This window comes from Artibeus jamaicensis, unplaced genomic scaffold, assembly GCF_021234435.1.
Source record: "Artibeus jamaicensis isolate MK-2021 breed Jamaican fruit bat unplaced genomic scaffold, CSHL_Jam_final contig_386, whole genome shotgun sequence".
Taxonomy (NCBI): domain Eukaryota; kingdom Metazoa; phylum Chordata; class Mammalia; order Chiroptera; family Phyllostomidae; genus Artibeus; species Artibeus jamaicensis.
The window spans coordinates 1,288,205-1,312,754 of NW_026521811.1; the positions used below are offsets into that span (position 1 = coordinate 1,288,205).

General features: G+C 40.4%; 1 protein-coding gene across 4 annotated transcripts in view; it reads right to left on the reverse strand.

Annotated features, from left to right (window-relative positions):
- Window positions 1-24,550, reverse strand: part of LOC128627336 (endogenous retrovirus group K member 5 Gag polyprotein-like) — a 119,435-nt gene that overhangs the window by 77,764 nt on the left and 17,121 nt on the right. For 2 of the 4 annotated variants that reach the window (XR_008391498.1, XM_053664717.1), the window contains exon 2: window positions 15,398-15,541. The exons of the other annotated variants lie outside the window; for them this stretch is intronic. The gene's annotated coding sequence lies outside the window, so the exon portion shown is untranslated. The remainder of the gene's footprint in view (window positions 1-15,397; window positions 15,542-24,550) is intronic. 4 annotated transcript variants of the gene reach the window in all.

Sequence of the window (24,550 nt, forward strand, 5' to 3'; positions counted from 1 at the left end):
CCAACTCTTTAGAGTGATTCCTTAATTTTCCACAAGGAACTTTGAGTTCTCTTCTAAAAACAAAGCCCATACTTGGCATCATACAGAAAAGAACAAGATTTTGGTGTATCTTATTTTAATCTACTAGGGAAAAAAGTCATTATGTTCACCTTTTGCAAAGCAGTTTATGTCAGAAGTTGAATTTTTTTTAAAGATTTTATTTATTTATTTTTAGAAAGAGGGGAAGGGAGGGAGAAAGAGAGGGAGAGAAACATCAGTGTGTGGTTGCCTCTGGAATGCCCCCTACTGGGGACCTGGCTTCCAACCCAGGATGTGCCCTGACTGGGAATCGAACCAATGACTCTTTGCTTCACAGTCCAGCGTTCAATCCACCGAGCTACACCAGCCAGGGCAGAAGTTAGATATTTTGAAATTTAGTTAAAGAGTAATTTTTATTTGTTCTATACAAAATAACCTTTCACCTCATTTAAATAATTCAACTTTAAAGAGTCAGCACCACAATCCCAAAGTATAACTCCTTTCAAGAAAGATGAAAGTGGCATTTTCTCTCCATCCTATGTCTCAAAGAGTAAGAAGAGAGACCCCAGAATATGAAGTATAGGAGACAGGACATGAGGCCTGCTCTGGGAGCTTAAACCACCTTTAGGAGAAGAACCAGCTAATTAATGGGACGTCCAAGCAACTTGCCAGGAAAGGAATCTCAACCAACCAGACACATACATTTCTTTATTATCTATGATCTATGACACCCCCTCCACCTCCAACCTTGACTTTCACAAACATGCATTAATAAAACCATACAGCAAAGCCACAACTTTGTCCCTTCTTCACTGATGTCTACAGCACCTAGAACAATGCTCTCACTGAGTGCTCAGTGAATAAATTCATTTTCAGTAAGTTAATATATTTCCAGGCTCTCTACCTGTGGTGAGGGGCCTGCCCCCTGCCCCCACTACCCAGAGAGTCTGGCAGTTGTCAAGCTGTGCTAGAGACCAAGTCACTGATTTAACTTATAGCCACTGATGGCTCCACTCAAGCCCTGTACACGTGCTCAGTGCAGTGGTGCTTGGCTACGCTGACCACTGAGTTCATCTATCACTTTGCTCCAAGTTCGAGAGAAGAAAAAAGATGCTATTTATTGGGTAGCTTTGAATCCTATCATTTTTGTTATTAAAGCTTTTAATTTTAAGTGGACTTATTTTATTAGAGTCAGCTGGGTCATGTTCTACCACTCTAAAACACAGGAATAAAGTATGTTCAATAAGCAGAGGTGCTCAGCACTGCATGCACTGTGGAAGGGCACCATGGGGAAGGAGGGCCCTGGTACTTTACCACTCACCTGTCCAGGAGAGCTGTCCCCAGTGATCGCCCAAAATGGGCTCTGACTTCACACTCCTTTCCTCTCAGTGTATCTGTGGTCCAATTAAATGTCCTTGCCCTGAAAAGGCAGATCTGCAAGGGCATGTGTTTGGCAGAAAGGAACACTGAGCTCCCCCTAAAAGACCAACACACTTCTGGTTTTTCTTTGTCTTCACCAAGACATCTGTATATTTCAGAAGATCAGAGTCCTCCACATGCACCCTGGTGAGGCCATTTCCCCCATTCTTGCTGCCATGTTCATTACCTGCCACTAGAGACCAAGGAGATCCATGTTCAGCTCCTTTAGGCCTTTTACAAATACCTCAGAGGTGGGGTTGTAGAAGTTTGGGGACATCTGCTGGACTCTTGTGCCTAGAGGTTAATGACCCACTTCACACAATGTCCTGCAGAACTACCCCACTAAGTGACCACATGCATACTGATTCATTTAGACCACTGCTGACTTCAAGAGTTGTTCATACACTTAAAAAGAAAGAGTACAGTCACTTTAGAAGAGGGTTTCATGGCTGCATACAAAACTAAATATGTTCTTACCACACTATCAAGCAATCACACTCCTTGGTATTTATCCAAATGAGCTAACAACTTATGTCCACATAAAACCCAGCACATGAATATTTAAAGCAGTTTATTCATTAATTTCCAAAACTTGGAAGCAACCAAGATGAATGTAGGTGAATGGACAAATAAGCAGTGGACCACCCAAACAACAAAATATTATTCAGTACTAAAATGAAATGAGCTATCAAGCCATGAAAAGATGAGAAGGAACCTTAAGAGCATATATCTTAAGTGAAAGGAGCCAATCTGAATGGTCTACATACTATAGGATTCCAACTATATGACATCCTGGAAAAGACAAAGCTATGGAGACAGTAAGAGATTAGTATTTGTCAAGAGCTGGAGATCCAGGGGTAGGGGGAGCATGGAGGATTTTTAGGGCACTGAAAATACGGTGTATGATACTATTATGAATGATGGACCTATATCATGATACACTGGCCCAAACCAATTAGGATATACAGCACCTAGAGTGACCTGTAATGTAATGTAAACTGTAACAAACTGTGGACTCCAGGTGATAATGTAGGTTCATCTACTATTACAAATATACCACTCTGGTGGGGGATGCTGTTGATGGGGGAAGCTGTGTATACATAAGGGCAAATGGTGTATGGGAAATCACTGTACCTTTGGCTTAATTTTGCTGTAAATCTCAACCTGCTCTAAAAAAATTTAAGTATAAATAAATAGTGAAAGAAAAACTAATTTTCAACAGAAACAGAGAGGGAGGTGCTTCTCTGTCAGGGAATTGTTTGCAGTATTTATTTTCTCTTCTACAGTGGGCTCTCAGTCAGCAGGGCCACATGCCACAAACAAGTCAAACCAAAATAACAAATGAAAAATTCCCACTGCTGAGATGAGGAAATTGGTGTGTTGTGATGGGAAGGATACTGAATGTACCTTCCCCTGCTGGCTCAGAACACCTTGCCAGATGCTAGTACAGAGGCTAGATTCAAACCCTTCCCAAATCTTAAAGCCTAGAAATACATTTTTCCAGCAAAATTTTATTTATTTTTTTAAATATATGTTATTTATTTATTTTTAGAGAGAGGGGAAGTGAAAGAGAAAGAGTGGGAGAGAAACATCAATGTGTGGTTGCCTCTCATGTGTCCCCTACTGGGGACCTAGCCTGCAACCTAGGCATGTGCCCTGATTGGGAATCGAACCAGAGACCCTTTGCTTCACAGGCCCCTTCTCAATCCACTGAGCTACACCAGCCAGGGCCAGAAAAACTATAATAAGTAGCATAATAACTCTAAAGTAAGCAAGTTAGAGGCGGTATAGAATTCATTTTAAATTGAATATTGACTGAATATTAAAATCAATAGTTTAAAGGCTCAGAATGAAATTTTTAATGATGAAATAACCTTTTTTTGTATTTTTCCATCACCATTTAACCCCCCCATACCCTTTTCTGCCTCCACTAACCCCTTTTCCCCCTGAAATCACCACACTGCTGTTCATGTCCCTGAGTTTTTTCTTCTTTTCTTTTTTGCTCACTACATCCATCCTCTCAACCCCAACTCCAAGCTAAGAGTCAAGACTCCCAATCTAAGAGTCAAGACTCAGAATAGTTTTATCAATTAATACTTACCTAAAACTTTTAAAAAATTATTAGATTTTTAAATTCTTAAAATTTTCAGAGCCTATGAAAACAATAGAGCCTGCTGGTGTATTTCAACCATTACTGAAAAAACTTAATATCGGGTAGGGCAAAAACTTTTCTAAAGACATTGCCAAAACACCTGAGTTTTTCATGGAAACAGAGCAGGAAGAAATAGAAAGCAGAAGCAAACAATAATAATAAAGCTAGAATCCCAGTTACCTCATAAGCTTTTAGATAGAATGTATCTCCACCCCCCAGATTCTTTCAGGATTTCTTCCTTGACTGGATTTCCTGTAGATGCAATAGTGCATATTGTGGGAAGGGCTCCCCCTGCAGGCCCCCACCCCAGCTGCCACAGATGAGAATAAGTCTACCAAGACATGATCTGTTTGGGGAGAAAACGTGGCCAATCTCTCAAAGGAAATGGGCCTAAAGCCTTTTCCTCAATGGACTTTTATTGGGTTCCTTTTGCACAGGAATACAAGTAAAGCTCATTAATCATTGTTAGGCAGTAAGGATAAAACAATAGATAACATACAAAGAACTCAGAGGGCCTATTTTGAGTCAGAGTCAGATAGCTAAATGGCCATAAAACTTTGAGGAACAAACTCACTTCTTGCTTGGACCCTTATCATTTGACTGAGAGAATTCTAAACAAAGCAGTTTTCATAAGATTTTACAAATTCTTTCTTAGGCCTAATCGCCCTAGGGAACCCACTCTTTCCAGCACAGTGCTGCACCGACCTCTGTCACTGTTTCAGGCTTAAGTCAGGCAGGGGAAGTAAGGCAGCCAAGACATTAGGAGACTTCTTGCAGACAGAATGAGGACTCAGGCTATGTCAAAGCCAAGGGGTGAGCGTCCATCAACCCCTTTTGCTATAGCCCCCCCAAGTCCTTCCCTGGGGCCTCCCTATGATTGTGCCTGTCTTAGGTCATCTCCCCCTTGAAGATCCTTACCCAACATTAGCTAACCGATCAAGCATTGGGGGCCTGGGAGAATGAAGTAAAAAGAGCAGAAGCAGCGCCCCTGCCAGGGAGATAAGCTTTGTCTCCTTAGTGGCTTATGATTCAAAGGTCGCTCACTCAGCCTTAGCCATGGGGGGGGGGGCAGTTACAGTTCCTGAAACCAGTCAGGGTGGTTCCCAACAGCATATGGCACCCTCATAGTGAAGGTTGAGTGGGTCATCAGTTTGTTCTCTATGTCAATCCATAAGTGCCTTCCACATTTTTCTTTAGAAATTCAAAGCAGAATAAGTCACTAAGCCTGTATCTTCTCAGACAGGTTGCCAACATAGGCTAACCACCATAGAAGATGAGGGTGGCCTATATTTATAAATTGCTGATAGCTTATTGTAAAGGGAGACTTGTCTTGTTATGCGTTTATTTTGAGGGGACACCTAACTTAGCATGCAACTGCCTTAGACTTCAATCTCCAGACTAGACTTTAAGAGACAGAGCAGGAATCTACCAAGTTCTGCCACTTGCTAACTATGTAACATTATGCACTCATTACCAAGGCATCATTCAAAGTGCTTTACTTGGATTAACCCATTTAACCCTAAAAAATAAAAATAAAAACAAACTAACAAAAAAAACTTTGGGAAAACATATTTGCCAATAACACCTTGGGCAAGGGTTTGATGTCCAAAATATTAAAGAACTCACACAACTCCACTCAGTGAAAACAGAAAATCCGATTAAAAATGGGCAAAAGACATGAACAAACACTTCTACAAGAAGGATATGCAGAGAGCCCAGAGACATATGAAAAGATGCTCAACATCAGTAGCCATCAGAGAGATGCAAATTAAAACCACAATGAGACTTCTGGCCAAGATGGAGGCATAGGTGGAAACACTGTGCCTCCTCGCACAACCACGTTTAAAGACAATGAGGTTTTGCCCAAAAACGCAACCAAAACACAGAAAATTGAACTGTACGGAAGTCCAACAACAACGAACCCTTCAGCCAGACTGGTGAGAGGGGCGGAGCCAGCAGCTGGCGGAGTGGGGTCAGCAGAAAAAATCAGCCAGACCAACCTAGGCGCACAGCCAGCAGTTGGCAGATCTCAGGTATGGGATGGCAAGGGGCGGACCCAGTGAGAGCAGGGGCAACTGGCTGACCGCAGTCACACATTCACACTCAGATAAACCAAGTGAAGGAGCAAGCAGTGATGCAGAGCACACAGGCCCCAGCGGCAGGAAGCAGCAGAAAGCAGCAGAGGGGACTGCTATCGCTCCTCTTTGACCCCGCCCCCACATGCAGCATCACAACCCAGCAACCTGGATCGCCCAGCCCTAGTTAACACCTAAGGCTCTTCTCCTCATACCTAACAGGCACCAACAGACCAAAACATGGCTCAAGAAGAACTCAAAGCCCCAGAGCCAATAACTCTAAGCGACCAAGAAATTGCCAACCTATCAGAGGCACAGTTCAAAATACTGCTGATCAGGATGCTCACAGAACTGGTTGATTTTAGTCACAAATTAGAGAAACAAATGAAGGCTAAACTAACTGAAATGAAGGAAAATGCACAGGAAACCAATTGTAATGGAAAGGAAACTGGGACTCAAATCAAGGGAGTGGACCAGAAGGAAGGAAAAAATGACCAAACAGAAAAATATGAAGAAACAAGAATTCCAAAAAAATGACTAGAGGCTTAGGAACCTCCAGGACATCTTTAAATGCTCCAACATCCAAATTATAGGGGTACCAGAAGGGGAAGAGAAAGAGCAAGTGCAAAACTTATTTGAACAAATAATGTAAGAGAGCTTCCCCAATCTGGCAAAGGAAATCCAGGAAGCTCAGAGAGTCCCAAAGAAGTTGGACCCAAGAAGGAACACACCAAGGCACATCATCATTAAGTTACCCAAGATGAAAATGAAGGAGAGAATCCTAGAAGCAGCAAGAGATAAGAGGACTGTCACCTACAAAGGAGTTCCCATCAGACTGTCAGCAGATTTCTCAAAAGAGACCTTCCAGGCAAGAAGGGGCTGGAAAGAGGTATTCCAAGTCATGAAAGGCAAGGACCTACATCCAACATTGCTCTATCCAGCAAAGCTTTCATTTAGAATGGAAGGGCAGATAAAGTGCTACTCAGATATGATCAAATTCAAGGAGTTCTTCATCACCAAGCCCTTATTATATGAAATGTTAAAGAGACTTATCTAAGAAAAAGAAGATAAAAAAGATGAACAGTGAAAGGACAGCAAACTCACAGTTATTAATAACAACACCTAAAACAAAAGCAATCTAAGAGGACAGCTAGATCAGGAGCAAAAACATATAAATGGAGATCACATGGAGGGTTAGCAACAGGGGAGTGGGAAGAGAAGAAGGGGGGAGAAGGTACAGAAAATAAGTAGCACAGACAGTAGGTAGAAAATAGACAGGGAGGAGGGCAAGAATAGTATGGGAAAGAGAATCTAAAGAACTTGTGACACATGGACATTAACAAAAGGGGGGGAATGGTGGGGGAGGGGTATGCAGGGTGGAGGGGAATGAAGGGAGGAAATAGGATAACTGTAATGGCACAATCAATAAAATATATTTAAAAAAATGAAATACCACTTCACACCAGTCAGAATGGCCATCATAAACAAAGAAACAAACAAGTGTTGGAGAGGATGTGGAGGAAAGGGAACCCTAGTGCACTGTTGGTGGGAATGCAGACTGGTGCAGCTACTGTGGAAAACAGTATAGAATTTCCTCAGAAAAGTAAAAATGGAACTGCCTTTTGACCCAGCAATTTCACTGCTGTGACTATATCCTAAGAGTCCTGAAACACCAATCAAAAACAACCTATCACCCCAGTGTTCATAGCAGCACAATTTACAATAGCTAAGTTTTGGAAGTAACCTAAGTGCCCATCAGTAAATGAATGGATGGTACAAAAAACTATGGCACATTTACACAATGGAATTCTATGCAGCAGAAAGAAAGCAGGATCTCCTATCCTTTACAACAGTTTGGATGGAACTGGAGAGCATTATGTTAAGTGAAATAAGCCAGTCTGTGAAAAACAAATACCATTATGATCTCACCTTTAACTGGAATATAATCGACAAAAGAAAAAAAGCAAACAAATTATACCTAGAGGCATTGAAATTAACAACAATCTAACAACAGCCAGAGAGGAGAGGGGAGGGGACGATGGAGGGAAGAGTTTTCAGGAACTGCTATAAAGGACACATGGGGGAGGGTGGAAGCAAGGGAGGGAGGTGGGTTTGGCTGAAGTGTGGGGGGACTGGAGGGGGGAAAATGCAGACAACTGTAACTGAACAACAATAAAATAATTTTTTAAAAAACTATGAGATGGGACCCAAGAAGATGAGGAAACAGACACAATAAGCAACATACTCAAGATCACACAGCTGGTAAGAGAAAGAACAAGAACCAAGTAGCCCTGTTTCTACAGCCCATGCTCTTAACCACTCTCAGGGTGGGTTTTAAATTTTTAAGTATAACACTATAAGAATTATCTTTTATTTTGACCCAGGTTAAGATGTAGGTTCTACAACACAAACCAGCACACAACACATATATAATTGAAACCAAAATCTTATGAGACTACACTGATATTTTCTATTGTATTTTTTGTTTAAAACTAAACTGCTGGTCACTCCCCACCAAACTGACTTCAGGAGCCACTGAAATTCATGAGCATATGTTTGAAAAATAGGTCCCACATTTCCTTTTACCATAAGAGGAATTTTGCAAGGACGAAATAGAGTGATGAGTGCCAAACTCCTAGCACAATGCCTGACACATACTGTGTGCTCAGTAGAGTAGGGATTGTTGATCTTGTAAACTGACTATAATTATGGCAGGCAAGGATGCTGAGGAGGAAACCCGAATTGGGCCACAGTTGAATTTCTTGCCAGTTAGTAGTGAGACCAGGAGCTTCCCCAATATTCTTACCTTGTACTAAAATGGAAATCCACATTTAGGAAGAAAGCTGGCTTGTGGCTAAGCCTGGTTTCCTCTTCTCCACTAGAAAGGGCAATTTATAAGTTGCTATGCCACTCTGCTGGAACCCTCAGGAAGACCTATGCTTACATCTAACACTATTCTGGACAATATCAGCTATTTAAATTTGGTCTTCATAAAGGACTCCATCTGGGGAGATACACTCATTTCCTGAAAATGCTTTATAAATTATCTCTAACTTAGTGGCTTGTGGGGGCAAGTACTTTTGCGAGGTCCCCCTGGTGCCATGGACACGCATGAATGAATAAATATGGCCGAGAAATGCTGGATCTGTTTGGGGATGGAGGAGTGGGCTGTGGCCAGTTTCTCTGGGGAGAAAGAGGCCAGCAGCACCCAGTTTCTCCGAGGAGAAAAAGGCCTCAAGTGTCTTTCTCCAAAGCCTTCTATTGGGTTGTAATACACAGGAATACAGGGTGACAAGGATCAAACAGTAGATAACATTACAAAGAGATCTGAGTCAGTGTCTGTCAGGAAGAGAGTTGCAGAAACTTTGGGAGACATACTCATTTCCTCTCGAACCTTTATCATATGAATGAAAGCACTCTTAGCAGAGCAGATTTCACAGGTTTATCAGCAAGTCTTTGTGGTGCCAGATTTTTCCCCAGGGCATGCTCTGGCCAGGCAAGGAGCTGCACCTCTCCCCATCAGGTATTCAGGCTTAAGGGGATTAGAGCCAGGAAGTGCTTCTCCCAGAGAACATGGGGACTCAGGCTATGTTAAAGCTGGGGGGTGAGAGTCCATTGCTCTCTGTTGCAGCCCCCCCAAGTCCTTCCATGAAGGCCTCCCAGGAGATTGAGTCTGGCTTAGGTTGCCCCCCGCTGTGAGGGGTGTTACCCATAATTGACTTCCGACCAAGCTTTGGGAGCAAGGAGAGGAACTGAGGCAGCATTTGCTACCAGAGACAGGCTTTGTCTCCTGTGGCTGGCATTCCAAAGGTCGTCTCTCACCCTTAGCTACAAGGGGTAGAGATACAATTCCTAAAACTAGGCAGAGTGGTCTACAACAGTGGCTTAGGACTGACGTGGACACTGGCCTGCAGTGTCTTCAGCATTATTGATGAGACAAGATACATTCACATGGACTTCAGAGTTCAGTGGAGGAAAAGAGCAAGCATGGCTTTTCTCCCAAGGGGAGAAAAAGCTGCAGCCTCCGCCATAACTGACCTTTATTGGGTTTCTCGGCACATTATATGATGGTCCTCATTTACTATGCACAGGTTCGCTTTAGATGGTTACCCTTTACAAAAAGCAAAGGAGCCAATGCCACTAATCATATCACAGAGAAAGGATATCTGCAAATGAAAAGGGAAAAGTGGTTGAACTGGTTACACTCCACACTGGGGAGTTTTAGCATGGATTTTAGGAAGTTACAGTAAGCACTTTCTGTCTCAATTCAGGGTGAGGGAGTTTTAACAAAAGCAAGTCTCAAAATAGCCTAGGTACATTGCAGGCCTGATTCCCCATGGCAGAACCTATCTGTGGGCATGGGTCCTGTGCATCTCTGAGTGGGAGCTGGGCCCAAGCCATGCAGAATGATCTTCTACATAGGACAAGACAAATGTATTATCTTACAAGTGTATTGTCTTCTAGAGGTCAGAAGTCTGAACTGGGTCTCACTAAGCTAAAAGCAGTGCATCAGCAAGGCTGCATTCCTTCTGGAAGTTCTGGAGGAGAATCCATTTCCTCACCTTTTCTGGGTTCTTTTTCAAGGCCACTGTATTCCTCGGCTTGTTGCCCATTCCTCCTCCTCCAAGTGAAACCTTCTCACATCAAATCGCTCTGATTCTCACATAGACTCTGTTTCTCATCTCCTCATCTGAATTTCCTGACTTCTTCATCCACCTGTTAAGGATGAAGACCCTTGTAATAACATTGGGCCTACCTGTATAACACAGGATAATATCTATTTTAAGATCCTTGATTTAATCATGTATGCTAAAACCCCCTTTCCCATGTAAGGTAACATTCAGAGGTTCCAGGGATTAAGACGCGGACCTTTGGAGGGAAAAGGGGCAACTTTTCTGCCTATCCCAGGAGACAAACTACACAACAGTACATAGATAAAACAACAACAACACATAGAATTACTGAACATTTGCTGTACAACAGGCATTTTGCTGAATATTCTACTAACATCATTTCATTCCTCTGTGAGAAACCAAGGATATAGAAGATAATGCAAACTGCCCAAAGTCACAAAAGTAGTTCACACTCAGGTCTGACTTCGACATTACATTCTCAAGCACTTTGCTACATAATTCAGCACTAAGTGTGTGAATTCAGTGTTTTGCAACTTCTCCCCATCACAGACACATTTTATTCTCTTCCTCCATAGACCTTATTTTGAAAGATTTTGTAAGTGTTCTTTTTATTAATGAAAGACAAATATCTAATTGTAATGTCTGAGAACTCTCATCACCTGTTTTGGGATTTGTATAGTTACAGCCCAAATGATGCTACTTAATATTTTATTTAATGTGTTTTGGAATCATTCTGGAATACTAAAATCAGGAGCTCAAATAACCCAGTTCATAGAATGCCTGCATAGAGGAAGGGAATCAATGAGTGAAGCAATCAGGGGAAATCAGTCTGATCTCAGTCTCAAAGAAACAGATTTTGGACAGAACACAAAACAAAACATGTGAATGACATCTAGGAAGTAGGGAGACATTCATGCAGGAGTGAGATACAGGAAGCCTGCTAGAGAGTACTGAAAAGTGAATACAGAGGATAGATAAAGTATGAAGGCTTTGAAAAAGGTAAACAGGTGAAATTTAACCAGACAGGAAAATGCAGAAGCTGAAAAGGTTCTGAGCAGATGTTCTCAGGCTTGGGCAGGCTCATCAGCTAGAACAAGGAAAGGAAGATTAAGAAACTAGCCTTGTAACTCACCTTCTGGAAAGGAAATCAGGTGCAAGAGACTACCTTCATTATATCCCCTTTTAATTTTTCCAAATTTTATGCAATGGAAGTATATGAACTAATGTAAAAGATGGCTACATGTATGTAATGCATATGTATATTATAAGTGCAATACATAGGTATAATCATATAATGTGTGTAATAGTATATTTGTGATATATAGGTACATGTGTATAACATATGCATAGTTTCTGCATAGAAATGTTCAAGCTTAACACAAAATTTAATGAAGATTCATTGCTCTATTCACTCAGTCATTTTGAATGTGATGGACACATAGTACACATACTCACTCAATGGCATCTATGGTTCCCACTGACTGATACAGCAAAATCATCATGGTTCACACATGCACATTTCAGTCAGCTCTCCTTGGCTGTCGGGTTACACTGATGTCATGCAAACCATTCTCACATTAACAATGCTATGTATCTATACTCAACACATGCATGTGCGTATCACAGCTATATTACATGCATGTGTTTATATTACGTGCATGCAGGCCTGTGTTACATGCATGTGTCCACACATTGCATGTATGGTGTGTTGCATGTGTGCCTATACTTATATATTTAACATACCACACATGGATATAGTATGTAAGACATACTTGTAATATACTATCTATGTATTATATATTACACATGCCTGCAATATATCAATGAATACATGCTACATATAGAGGCATATATGTAATATATTTTATGTGTTTCCATAATGTATGTACATGTGTAATATATACCTATAGTACATAGGTACCTACATATAATACATATTATATAGTCACATACTACATGCATACATCTATGTATATAAGACTTTCTTTACTGACCCCAAGTCCATATAGTAAACTAGGCATCTACTCTGGGCACACATAGAAGCTAGGATGAACCCTCCTGCATTCTACCCACCCCCCAAGTAAAGCTACTCTAGCAATTTTCTCTTTGCCTAAAAATTGTTCCTTTGCTCTGTCAATCTACATCATGGTAAGCATAAAAAGCTTGGCACCCAAGCATTTCATACTCCTTTTAGACATCTGTCCAACTTGGATGAGAATCTACTACATAATTGACTCAAAAGTCTCACAGGATGATATTATTTCCCCCCCCCATTATCCATAATCAGCCATAGAGTCCCAAGGCTTACGCAGTCCAGCACAACTCAGGGCCCTGGCTCAACGATGCCTTCCAGCTGGCCTCATCCCCACCCCAGGTTCCATGTCATAACCAGAAGATAGGGAGCAGTATTTATCTTTTCAAATTAGTATGCAATTCCAAGGGAATTTTTATCTCATAGATCAATAGGCATCCAACTGTCATCTAGCTGTTTTGTTTTTAAGAGCTAACTAATGAAGTAACTCCATCAGTGTTTGAGGTGGACAGATGCTGAACTTCTCCACTTTCTGAAGACTAATGGAAGCTCTTTTTGTGGTGTGGGGAAGCTCAACAGTCAAAGCAAGCACCCCACAGACCTAGGCAGGCAATCTGTTGCATTAGTACTGTGAACAGAGACTCAGGCAAATAGAGGCTTCAGAATACTTTCACTGTTGTGATGTTTAGTAAGAGTTACATTAGAAAATGTTTACTTAATCAAGTTGTGACTTAACTGCATTCAAAGTCATAGTGTCAAGCTTTTGCTAAGAGGTTAGATCTCATAATTATATAAACAAATATAAGTTACAGCAGGCACAGGAGAGATAATAAGCCAAAACTCACTGTGCAGCCAGATCCTAAAAGCCAGTTTGGTTATTCTTCACGCATTTCACCCATTTTCACGTGTAAGGTCACATGCTACATTGTGTGAATGAAAGTGTTTGCATCCATTTACTTTATCTGCTTATCTTATGTTAGTGCAGAAATATTCCTTGAGCTCCTCACAAAAGATTAATTTTAGAACCTATGTCAAAAGGAAAACACCCAAGGATGGAGTAATTGCTAAGTCTCTAAAACCCATTCTATCCTTTCTTGAAACTCCTGGGAGGCAGGAAATATGCTGTGTTTTTCTGTATGTACCTAGCACAGTATTCACCCTCAAATGATCTGAAACCAGAATAAAGAAAAACTTAGAGTAGAGCCATGACTGAGAACTGAAATTAGTTAGTACATCACATTCATGAAGCATTTCCAGGTATCATCTCTTTCATTCCTAGTGTAATTCTCACAAATGAAGAAAGCAATTTCCAGCAAAGATAGCTACCACAGGTATTAAAATAGAGACTGCAACAAAGCATGACCCTATTAAGATGTTTTTATATGAGTAATTAAGACCGAGCAAATATTGCAGAGATTTCTAGAGCCTTGGCCCATCTACTCACAAATTACAGATAAGGTATTGCAAACTAATATAATGGCACCAACTCTTAAAATATGTGCCCCTGGGGTTAGGGATAAGAGGGTGCACACAAGCTTCACCATGGAACACAGCCCCACTAATGGTCCCAAAAGACACCTTCCCATCTTGGCACTTCCTAGTACTCCCTAAAATGTGCCAGAAGTTTCTAGGAGTAGCTTTCTTCCCATCTGTCATGTCAACAATGATTCTCTCACTGACCTACACTTCCACATCACCTCTTCCCACAGTTCTTCTCAACTACTTTCGCTCTACAAAATAACCACGATTCCATCCTCCACTCTTCAGTGTGAACATCACAGAATCTCTTCACAGTGTTTCTATTCAATACTTGTGTCACACACTTCTTAATGACTGGGTGTCTTAGGCACTTAATTTGGTTTATGCACCCCTCAAGGCCATCACCTCAACAGAAAGCAAATACGAAGAAAGCTGCAAATATGTGCCATTTGGCTGCACTTTTACATACACAGGGCCCATTTTCACTATAACTCTGGGAGACCATACCATGGACTTTATGAACAAGACCTCTCCTTTACTCCCAGTCCTAGCATCTCTACTTAGGGTACCTGAAGCTAGTACTTTGCTTTTAGGCTCAGCTACCACATTGTTAAAATGGAAGGTGTTGTGGAGAATCTTTACCACCATCCCACCATTCCAGATACTTCATCATTGGAGGAGATATCCTTTCATAGGAATACCACAGCTAGAGTCCTGCTGCCCATCAGTCACCCCTCCACACCTGCTGTGTTGGGAACTGCTCTGCCTGGTTTCAGGAGTTGTAACTGACCCCCATTGGTAAGGATGAGTGAGCAACCTCCAGAAGGTGAGCCACTAAAGAGACAAAGCTTATCTCTGGCAGCAGCACTGCTTCTGCTTCATTCCCTGCCCCCAACGCTTGGTTGGCTAGTCAGAGACGGGTACAACTCCTCAGAGGGGGGGCAACCTAAGCCAGACATGATCACTTGGGAGGCCATCCAGGAAGGACTCGGGGGGCTGCAACAAAGAGGGAGTGATGGACCCTCACCCCCCAGCTATTCTGACATAGCCTGAGTCCCCATTTCTGTCTGGGAGAAGCGCCTCCTGGCTCTAATCCATTTAAGCCTAAAACCCATGATGGGGGTAGCAGTGTATCCCCTTGCCGGCTACAGCAGATTCTGGGGTGATTTGGCATGAGAAAGAGTTCCTAAAGTCCTGTGAAGCCTGCTTTGCTAAGAGTGCTTTCATTCATATGTTAAGGGTCTGAGCTGGAAATGAGTATGTGTCCCAAAGTTTTTGCAACCCTGTTATTTGACAGACACTGACTCAGACTAAGCCCTCAGATCTCTTTGAAATGTTATCTATTGTTTGATCCTTGCTGCCTGACATTGATTGATGAGCTTTATATGTATTCCTATGTGTTCTGAACCTAATAAAAGCCATTGAAGAAGAGGTTCTTAGTCCTTCTCTGAGAGATTGACCACCTCTCTTCCCCAAGCAGATCATGTCTTGGTAGTGTTACTTTCATCTGTGGCAGACGGGGGTACTTCCTGGCAAAGTTGCCCTCACACTGCCTGTACTCCATTCTAGGGGAAGAGAAGCATCCTACCTGACTTGTGAGTTTGGGAATATAGTGGCTGATTGCTTTCTCTTTTTTTTCTCTTTGGAATCTTCTAGTTTCAGAATGTGTTCAGTTCCTCCACATAACACACTGACAGGGCAGACTCCATGGGGAAGGCTTGGTTTATCCTTCCTGTAATTAGATGGTAGATGATTAGTAAGCCCACTTGCCAGTAGCTCTAAATCACATTCTCCAAATTTCAGGATAAAGTTCACATTTTGATATCCATCTCTACTGCTCTTTTCCTTACTTCTCAGTTGGTTCTGAACTTTGGATAAAGAATATCACTTATTAGCCCCATCATATCTCAATAGGGATAACAGTTAAAACACAAGGTTGTCTTAATATTTTACTTGGTAGAATGTAAGACATTTTCATCTATAAGGAGTTAGTATTTCAATTTCATAGTTAGTTTTTAAGGAGATTCATTTAATCATTCAATCAGATGAGTTTTGACTAAGTCTATTAAGAGGAATAAACTTAATATCTAATTATACTTGAAATAAAATATCTTTCACCCAATGTTTGCAGTTGTACACATATTATTTATAAATATGTAATAATTTTTAATTTTCTAAGTAGGTAACAGAAAATACTACTGCATTGAATACAGTCTGGAATTTATATAATTATTGGAAATTGGCTGCAAAGATTTTTTTAATCCTCTATGTAAACTTTTAATTTTAATTATATAATTAATATAATGCATATAAAAGCACTAAATGTCAGTAATTTCTTAAAATTTTCTTAAATTTCAAAGTGACTTTTTTATTTTTTTAATTTATTTTTTATTGATTATGCCATTACAGTTGTTCTATTTCCCCCTTCTTTCCCCTCCACCCTACCCCCCCATCCTCACCATTACCCTCCCCTTTAGTTTATGACCATGTGTCTCAAGTTCTTTAGATTCTATATTTCCCATGCTATTCTTGCCCCCCCATCAATTTTCTATCTATTGTCTATGCTACTTATTTCCTGTACCTTCTTTCTCCTTTTCCTCCTCCCACTCCCCTATTGCTAACCCTCCTTGAGATCTTCATTTCTATGTTTCCACTCCTGATCTAGCTGGCCTTTTAGTTTGCTTTCGTTTTAGGTGTGGTTGTTAATAACTGTGAGTTTGCTGTCCTTTCACTGTTCATCTTTTTTATCTTCTTTTTCTTAGATAAGTCCCTTTAACATTTCATATAATAAGGGCTTGGTGATGATGAACTCCTTGAATTTGATCTTATCTGAGAAGCACTTTATCTGTCCTTCCATTCTAAATGAAAGTTTTGCTGGATAGAGCAATCTTGGTTGTAGGTCTTTGGATTTCATGACTTGGAATACCTCTTTCCAGCCCCTTCTTGCCTGTAAGGTCTCTTTTGAGAAATCCGCTGACAGTCTGATGGGGACTCCTTCGTAGGTGACTGCCCCCTTAGCTCTTGCTGCTTCTAGGATTCTCTCCTTCATTTTAATCTTGACTAATATAATTATGATGTGCCTTGGTGTGTTTCATCTTGGGTCCAACTTCTTTGGGACTCTCTGAGCTTCCTGGATTTCCTGGAAGTCTATTTCCTTTGCCAGATTGGGGAAATTCTCCTTTATTATTTGTTCAAATAAGTTTTCCACTGGTGGCTGTTCCTTTCCCCCTTCTGGTACCCCTATAATTCGGATGTTGGAGTGTTTAAAGATGTCCTGGAGGATCCTAAGACTCTCCTCATTTCTTTGAATTCTTGCTTCTTGACTCTTTTCTGTTTGGCCATTATTTGCTTTCTTCTGGTCCACTCCATTGATTTGAGTCCCAGTTTCCTTTTCATTGCTATTGGTGTCCTGTGCAATTCCATTCATTTCAATTAGTTTTGCCTTCATATATTTGTCTAATTTGTGGCTATAATCAACCAGTTCTGTGAGGATCCTGATCACCAGTGTTTTAAACTGTGCGTCTGAGAGTTTTGCTATTTCTTCATCACTTAGATTTATAGGCTCTGGGGCTTTGAGGTCTTCTTGAGCCATTTTTGGTCTGTTCTTGCCCGTTGAGTATGAGGAGCGGAGCCTTGGACTCTCAGGTCGCTAGGTTGTGATGCTATATGTGGGGGCATGGTCAGAGCGAGGGAAATGGCAACCTCCTCTGCTGTTTCTCACCACTCGGTGAGAAGCAGAGCCTTAGGTGGTTCACCAGGGCGGGGCCACTCAGGTCACTGGGTTATGATGCTGTATGTGGAGGCGGGGTCAGAGCGGGGAAATGGCGGCGCCCTGTGCTGCCGCTAGCTGTGGGGCCTGCTCAGTCCCGTAGTCTCACCGCCCACTCCCTGGCTTGTCTGTCTGTGCAGGAAAGTGCGACCACAGTCAACCCGCAGCCCTGCTCCCTCACTGTTTCCCCGCGGTTGCTCGCTGAGTCGCTTACTAGGTCCAACCCTGCGCCTGGGTTCAGCGCGCCCGAGTCCATCTGACCGAGTTTTTCTGTGCAACCCCGCTCCAACAGCTGCTGGTTTCGCCCCTCTTACTGGTCAGGCTGAAGAATTTGTTGTTATCAGACTTCCGAAAAGTTCAATTTTCTGTGTTCTGGCTATGTTTTCTGTTGCTAATATTTAGTTGTCTCTAAACTTGGTTGTGAGAGAAGGCACAGTGTCTCCACCTATGTCTCCATCTTGGCGGAAGTCCTCAAAGTCAGATTTTTTTAACCTGATACTTTTTTCATAATTTTACTTCTGTGAACTATAATGACCTTTAAACATGAACTTGTCACTTTGAAAAAATTGAAACTTGAAATGAGCAAGCCAAATAATTTGCCGTGCTTTTAACCTAAGAACTGCAGTCTTCAGTTGGTCATAACAGCATCTTTCCATGGCCAAAAGTGACAAGGGGTAGATTGTCACCACCTTCATTCACTGTCCTAGGCAGTGTTGAACAAAACAGAGATGGCCCTTGTCTTCATGGAGATCACATTTGAAACTAAAGTGTGGCTACACAGTTTGTGATTTGCAAATCACTTTTCAGTATTTCATAAGCCAGCCTTGACAATCTTACAAAGTTGGTATCTCTCACTTAAACTAAAATTGGCAAGGCCCCAAATACTTTATTTTGAGAAAGGAAATTAATATTTATTGCATATAGCCTTATGTACATAATCCTGTTTAATACTTATAATTAGCCTTCAAAAAGGTATTCTTTCACTATTTAATAGACGAAAGAAGTAAGCTAGTAGGAATTACATAATACAAACAATTACATAATAACCAATGCACTTTGGTTACTGAAGGAGAAGACTTCTAACTCATGTGATCTGATTCCAAAGCCCCATATTTTTCTACTAGAATTGTTCAGTTAATATCAATATATTCTATGTCAAGATGTTATTACAATGAAAAAGATTTCTAAAGGATAAAATGACAGATACAAAGACTTTAGTAAACTATTACTAAAGAGACACATCAATATTTTGATTACTAGACTGAACTTCTTTAAAAGATATCCTTGCTCGCATATAAAATAACTCTTCATATAACAATGTTAAGGTGTAACACAATTCACACTCCATCTTTCATAAGTCTCACTTTGTGAGAGCAGTTGAACAGATTCAGATGCAGCAATATAATTTCCTTGGTTCAAATCCTGGCTCTGCCACAAAATAGTGATGGGACCTTAAAAAAGTAACTAAAATCTCTGTGCTTCAGTTTCTGCATCTGCAAAATGATAATGATAGTGCATAGTGCTCTGGTATTAAATGACTGAGATGCAGGTACAAGGGCTCCTGGGTGGGCAATAATTGCTCCATGAACTTGTCAATGTCCTCTAGTCAAAGACCACAAGGGGCACAACTGCCATTCTAGAAAGCTGGTTTCCTGACTCAGTGCAAAGAGAAAGGTACACCATGGGGAAGCATGGAGTGTCTCAGTAAGAGGATATTAGGAATAAATTACTACAAGATTAGGACTTGTTTTAGGTAATTTGAAGAGCATTCTTAAAGTGGGAATCTTCCCTGTCCTGGATGCTGTCTGGTAATTATCTGATTGAGTATCTTAATAATTCTTATTTAGGCACTGAGAGGAGTAAATTGAGCTCAAGCTGCAGTTGGTAAAGCAGTCGGTCACTCATTATTAGCCAGGGAGGGTTATATTTGCTCATTTTTTGTTCTGGATTATTTCTTATTTGTGTGTGCAGTGTTCTGATATTTCATTTGCTTTACCATAGTCACAAAGTGGTCTTATGTGAAGTTGGTGTTCTCTAAACATGTTCATATTCAACAGAATCTCACAGATTCACTGTGAGTGCCAGGCCAACTGCCAGCTTATAACAGGGACTATGTTCCTCTGTCTCAAACTAGGTAAGAATGCTCAAAGGGCAGGGCTGGCCAGGAAAATAGCAACTGTTATTGTTATTATTGACATATATTGGCAGCTTTATGGTTTATAAAGTCCTTTTACAGTCATTGTCTATCTTGAGCCACCCAGAACAATCCTAAAGGGCAAGCAGGTTTATAGGCCCCACACTGAATACATTCAGTGGCCCCACTGATAATGTACTCCATGTGAATGGTACCCCCAGTGAACAGTGTTCCAGAGTTGTTCAATAAGGCTGCCATGGCAGGGCAGACATTGCCATTCCTTTTAACATTCGTGAAAATTGAGTCAAAGATGCTTCCTGAGTGTCCCTTGTTTCCCAATAAAACTTCAAGTGCTTTCTGGAAACTTGTTCAGATGTTGATGTTGCAGTCATAGTTTTCACACCAGTCTGCCTCTTATGATGTAGACCTACATGGGCTATTCTGCCTTCTACAACTTCGTCTCTGCCTGCCCAAAATAGAATGCTACCAAGGGTACTTAACTTATAATCTCTTTCACATGACCACTTTCTAATGCAAAAAAAAAAAAAGTATAAGTCTGTGTATTGCCTTAAAAAGTTAATATACTTCAATATATTTTGCTCAAAATATTCTGCTAAATTCAGGGCTGAAAGTTTTAAATGCAGACTGAACTACTAGTAACATATCTTTCCACACCCTTGGAAATCTACCAAGTAAAATATTAAAGAAAAATGGAATTTTCCATGAAATCACTATTAACAATCAATTTTTCCAGCACTATCTTGTGCATCTGGGAAATCCCCTCTTGCTACTAAATTTCCTTCCTGAGACATTATATAAAGTGAAACTTAAAATGAAATACCCCACTTATAATAGCAAGCAGTTTTCAGAAAGCATATGGGCTTTGATTCAAACATATTGGTACAAGAATCCTGTCTCTATAATCTACAAACTCTGTGACTTTGGGCAATTTACTTTGCCTCTCTTTCATTAAATTACCATGCATGCTTCTCTCCTCTAAGATCTGAGACTGCCCTGAATTTCCATATCAGAGCACACTTGACTGTAATTTTATGTTCAGATTTCTCTCTCCCTTAGAACACTAAAAGCAGGGGCCACATGTATTTTGTTATCCTTGTATTTCCAGCATCCAGCATTATGGCCCATAAAAATATTTAATTTATTTATTGCCTTGTGGAAGGTAGACTGGAGATCTGAAGAATCAAGACAACTTACTTTTCATTTTCATATGTTTTCATAATTCTTGAATATTTTACCATGCCAATTTGGTACATGTATTTATTTTTAATTAAAAGTCATATTTATATAAAAAGAAGAAAAAGAAAATGTTTCTTACACATATATATTTGGTAATGAAATAGTAGGAAGTCAAAACTCAAAACTGCCCACTTTCCTTTTTCTAAACATGGGATCAAAATAGATCATTTTTAAGGCAAGTTGTTTTCTCCATTTTCTTCTACATAAAAAAAAACATATGTATAATTTGAAGACTAAGTGTAATGTCATTTGAATGTAATTTTTCTTCTTTTATGGAAAAGTGATAGTCCATCCAAGTGTATCTTAGATCTAAAACAGGGATGTTTGAGGTTAGATGGAGGAGGACAACAAAGGGGAAAATTCTTTGGGCCTTTTGCCTACCGCTCTAGTCATCTCATCAGAACTATGAAAATATACTATAGTTTTCTTCCTGTTGACACTATTATCTGTGTGCATAGATCTATCTGAGCATCTACCTCATGGAACAAGAGGCCTGGAAGTTGAGCCATGATGTCGTTAACCTTGAGTCCCTTGGCCTAATGCTATCACCAATATTCCTACCCCACTCACTCCAATCTGAACTTTCAGCAAGCTAGTTTCCTTGCAAGGAATACTTCCAAAGACTTTAGCTCTGATTATCATACCCTGAATGACCACAAAAAAATACTTCAACTTTTCCAAAAGCCTTTTATGTCTGAGCAACAAAGATTTGAGTCAGAATTTATATACTAATTGCATATTTTCTACCAGATTATGCTCTATATTTCCCATTTTAAAGGTTTGACAATGTGATAGGTTTCAATGAGTAAATAAAATGTGAATTTGCCCAGGATATAATCTAAAAGGTAAAGGAAAAATTTCCTCAGGCTTTATAATCTAAATGAAAATATTTTCTAGATATATATTAATTTATCTGGTTAATTAATGAAAAGAGGTCTCTAGTAGTTACCTCTATATTCTAAACATTTTTTGTTCTGGTCTACATTTTTATTGAGTTCAAAACCCAGAAGGGAAAAAAGTAGTATCTACTAGGGGCATGCCATCTACTAAACATTACCGAAGTACATACATTATCTTATTTCATATTTACAGTATCAGTTAAAGCAATATTTTTATAGAAGGAGAAAACAAAGCTCAAAGAGGTTAAGCAGGCTGCTCAAAGATATACAGATCATAGATGATTAAGTAGATAACTGAAGTCAGATCTGTATTCTTCCAAATATCATGCTTACTGGAAAAGAGAGCCAATATAGCAAAACACAGATGTAAGAGATTCATGAAAGGTAGAAAAATGCACTTATATAGATGTGAAATACAACAATATGATTAAGTTCAAAAATCGAATTAGGCCTACGGGTGAAATATTACTACACACTTACTAGATAGCTAAATAGTAGCAATACTAAATGTTGATTAGGATTCAGAGAGATAGAGCCTCTCATATATTGGTGCTTAGAATGTAAAATGATACAGTCAATCTGGAAAACAGTGTGGCAGTCTCTTAAAATGCTAAACATGCCCTTACCCTTTGACCCAGCAATTACACTCCAGGGCAATTGTCTCAGAGAAGTGAAAATGTATGTCCTCAAAAAAACCTGTACACAATTGTTCATAGAGGCTTTATCAGTAATAGCTAAAACCTGAAAACAATTAAAATGCCCTTCAATCAGTGAACAGTTAAACAGCCTTGGTGCACCCATACTCTGGAAAACTATTCAGGAATAAAAAAGAATCAACTATTGATACAAGGAAGAACCTGGGTAGATCTCAAGGACATTCTGCTGAGTGAACAAAGCTAACCTCAAAAAAAATCACACACCTTCATTAATGTAACCTTCTTGAACTGACAAAATTATAGAAATGGAAAACAGGCCAAAGGTCAGGGATTGTAGGGAGGGTTAGGTAAGTGGGAATGATTGTTAAGGGGTGAGATGAGGTAAATCTCTGTGGTGACAGACTAGTTTCATATCTTGACTGAATTTCAAGAATCTATTATTGTGAAAAAATGACATAGTGCAACACACACACATTGGATGAATGCAAAATTACTGGTTTTGATATTGTACTATGATTGTATAAGATGTAACCATCATGAGACCCCTCTATGTCATCTTTGTGCCTTCTTATTATCTATTATTATCTCCAAATGAAAAAAAAATTTTTAATTGTAACTTGGGTGTTTTAGTTTTCTAGGGCTGCCATAACAAAGAACCACAAACTTGGTAGCTCAAAGCACAGAATGTATTGTGTACCATTTTTGGAGGCTAGAAATTCAAAATCAAAATGTTAACAGACTTGGTTCCTTCCCAAGGTGGTGAGAGACAACCTGTTCCATTCCTCTCTCCTAGGTTCTGGTAGCCTCAGGCATTCCTCAGCTTGTAGATGGTTTCTCCCTGTCTTCACAATGTCGTTCCCTTATGCATGTCTGTCTCTATGTCCAAATTTTCCTTTCTAATAAGGACACTAGTTATATCGGATTGGTGATCCTAATGATCTCATCTTAACTTGCCCAGGTGCACAAATCATGTTACCAAGTATGGTCACATTCATAGGCACTAGGAGTTAGAACTTCAACCTCTTTGTGGGGGGTACACAATTCAACCCATAATACTGGGTCTAAAAGAACTGACTTCATGAGTATATGAGAGAAAACTTCATTTAAAGGCAGTTTACATTTAAAAAGAAAAAAGAATGAAAGAAGGAAGGAAGGAAGGAAGGAAGGAAGGAAGGAAGGCAGGCAGGAAGGCAGGCAAGCCTGACTACTGTAGCTCCAATGGTCTAGCATCATCCTGAAAAGCAAAAGGTCACCAGTTGGATTCCTAGCCAGGGCACATGCCTGGGTTATGGGTCTATCCCCTAGTCATGGTAAGTATGATCAGTGTTTCTATCTCACAGAGAGGTTATCTCTCCCTCTCTTTCTCCCACCCCCCCTCTCTAAAACTAAATAAATATTTTCTTTAAAAAGAAACAAGCTAACAAACAAAGATCTCTAGTTTTAGTTGATCATAGGCTCAACCTAAATTAATACTTTAACAAAACTGCAGTGTGGTGGAGACTCGGGAAGGGTAGCTTGGTCAGTACCCACAGGTGGTAGCACCAGAGGGATAATTAAGCAACTGATTAGATTCCCCTGTAAAGAGTGGGGTCTAAACCTTAAGCTGGGATCTCCAGACTAGAGCACCAGAAACTAAAACATACACAGATAAGAACCAGCCGGACTGCACTCTCACACAAATGTCAGCTGGACACACAAAGAGCCATTTAAAGGCCAACGCACAACTTTTCATTTGTAGCAACTTACCTTAGGATCCAGCAAAGATGAGGTCAGTGTGAGCTAGAGAAACATGAGGATGACTGGGGACAGAAGCTTAGGTGACAGAACTGAGAGAGTAGCTGCTGAAACCCCAGAGCTGAGTCATCCCCCATACAGCAGCAGCCATCCTGCTAAGGCAGACCACTACCCTCTGAGCAGCAGCAGCTTGACAGGAAACAATAGCCCAAATACCAGGAAGTATTCTCCCTGCCCCATAGTGCTAAAATCTGACTGCTAAGTGCAGAGTGACTAAACTAACAACTGAAGG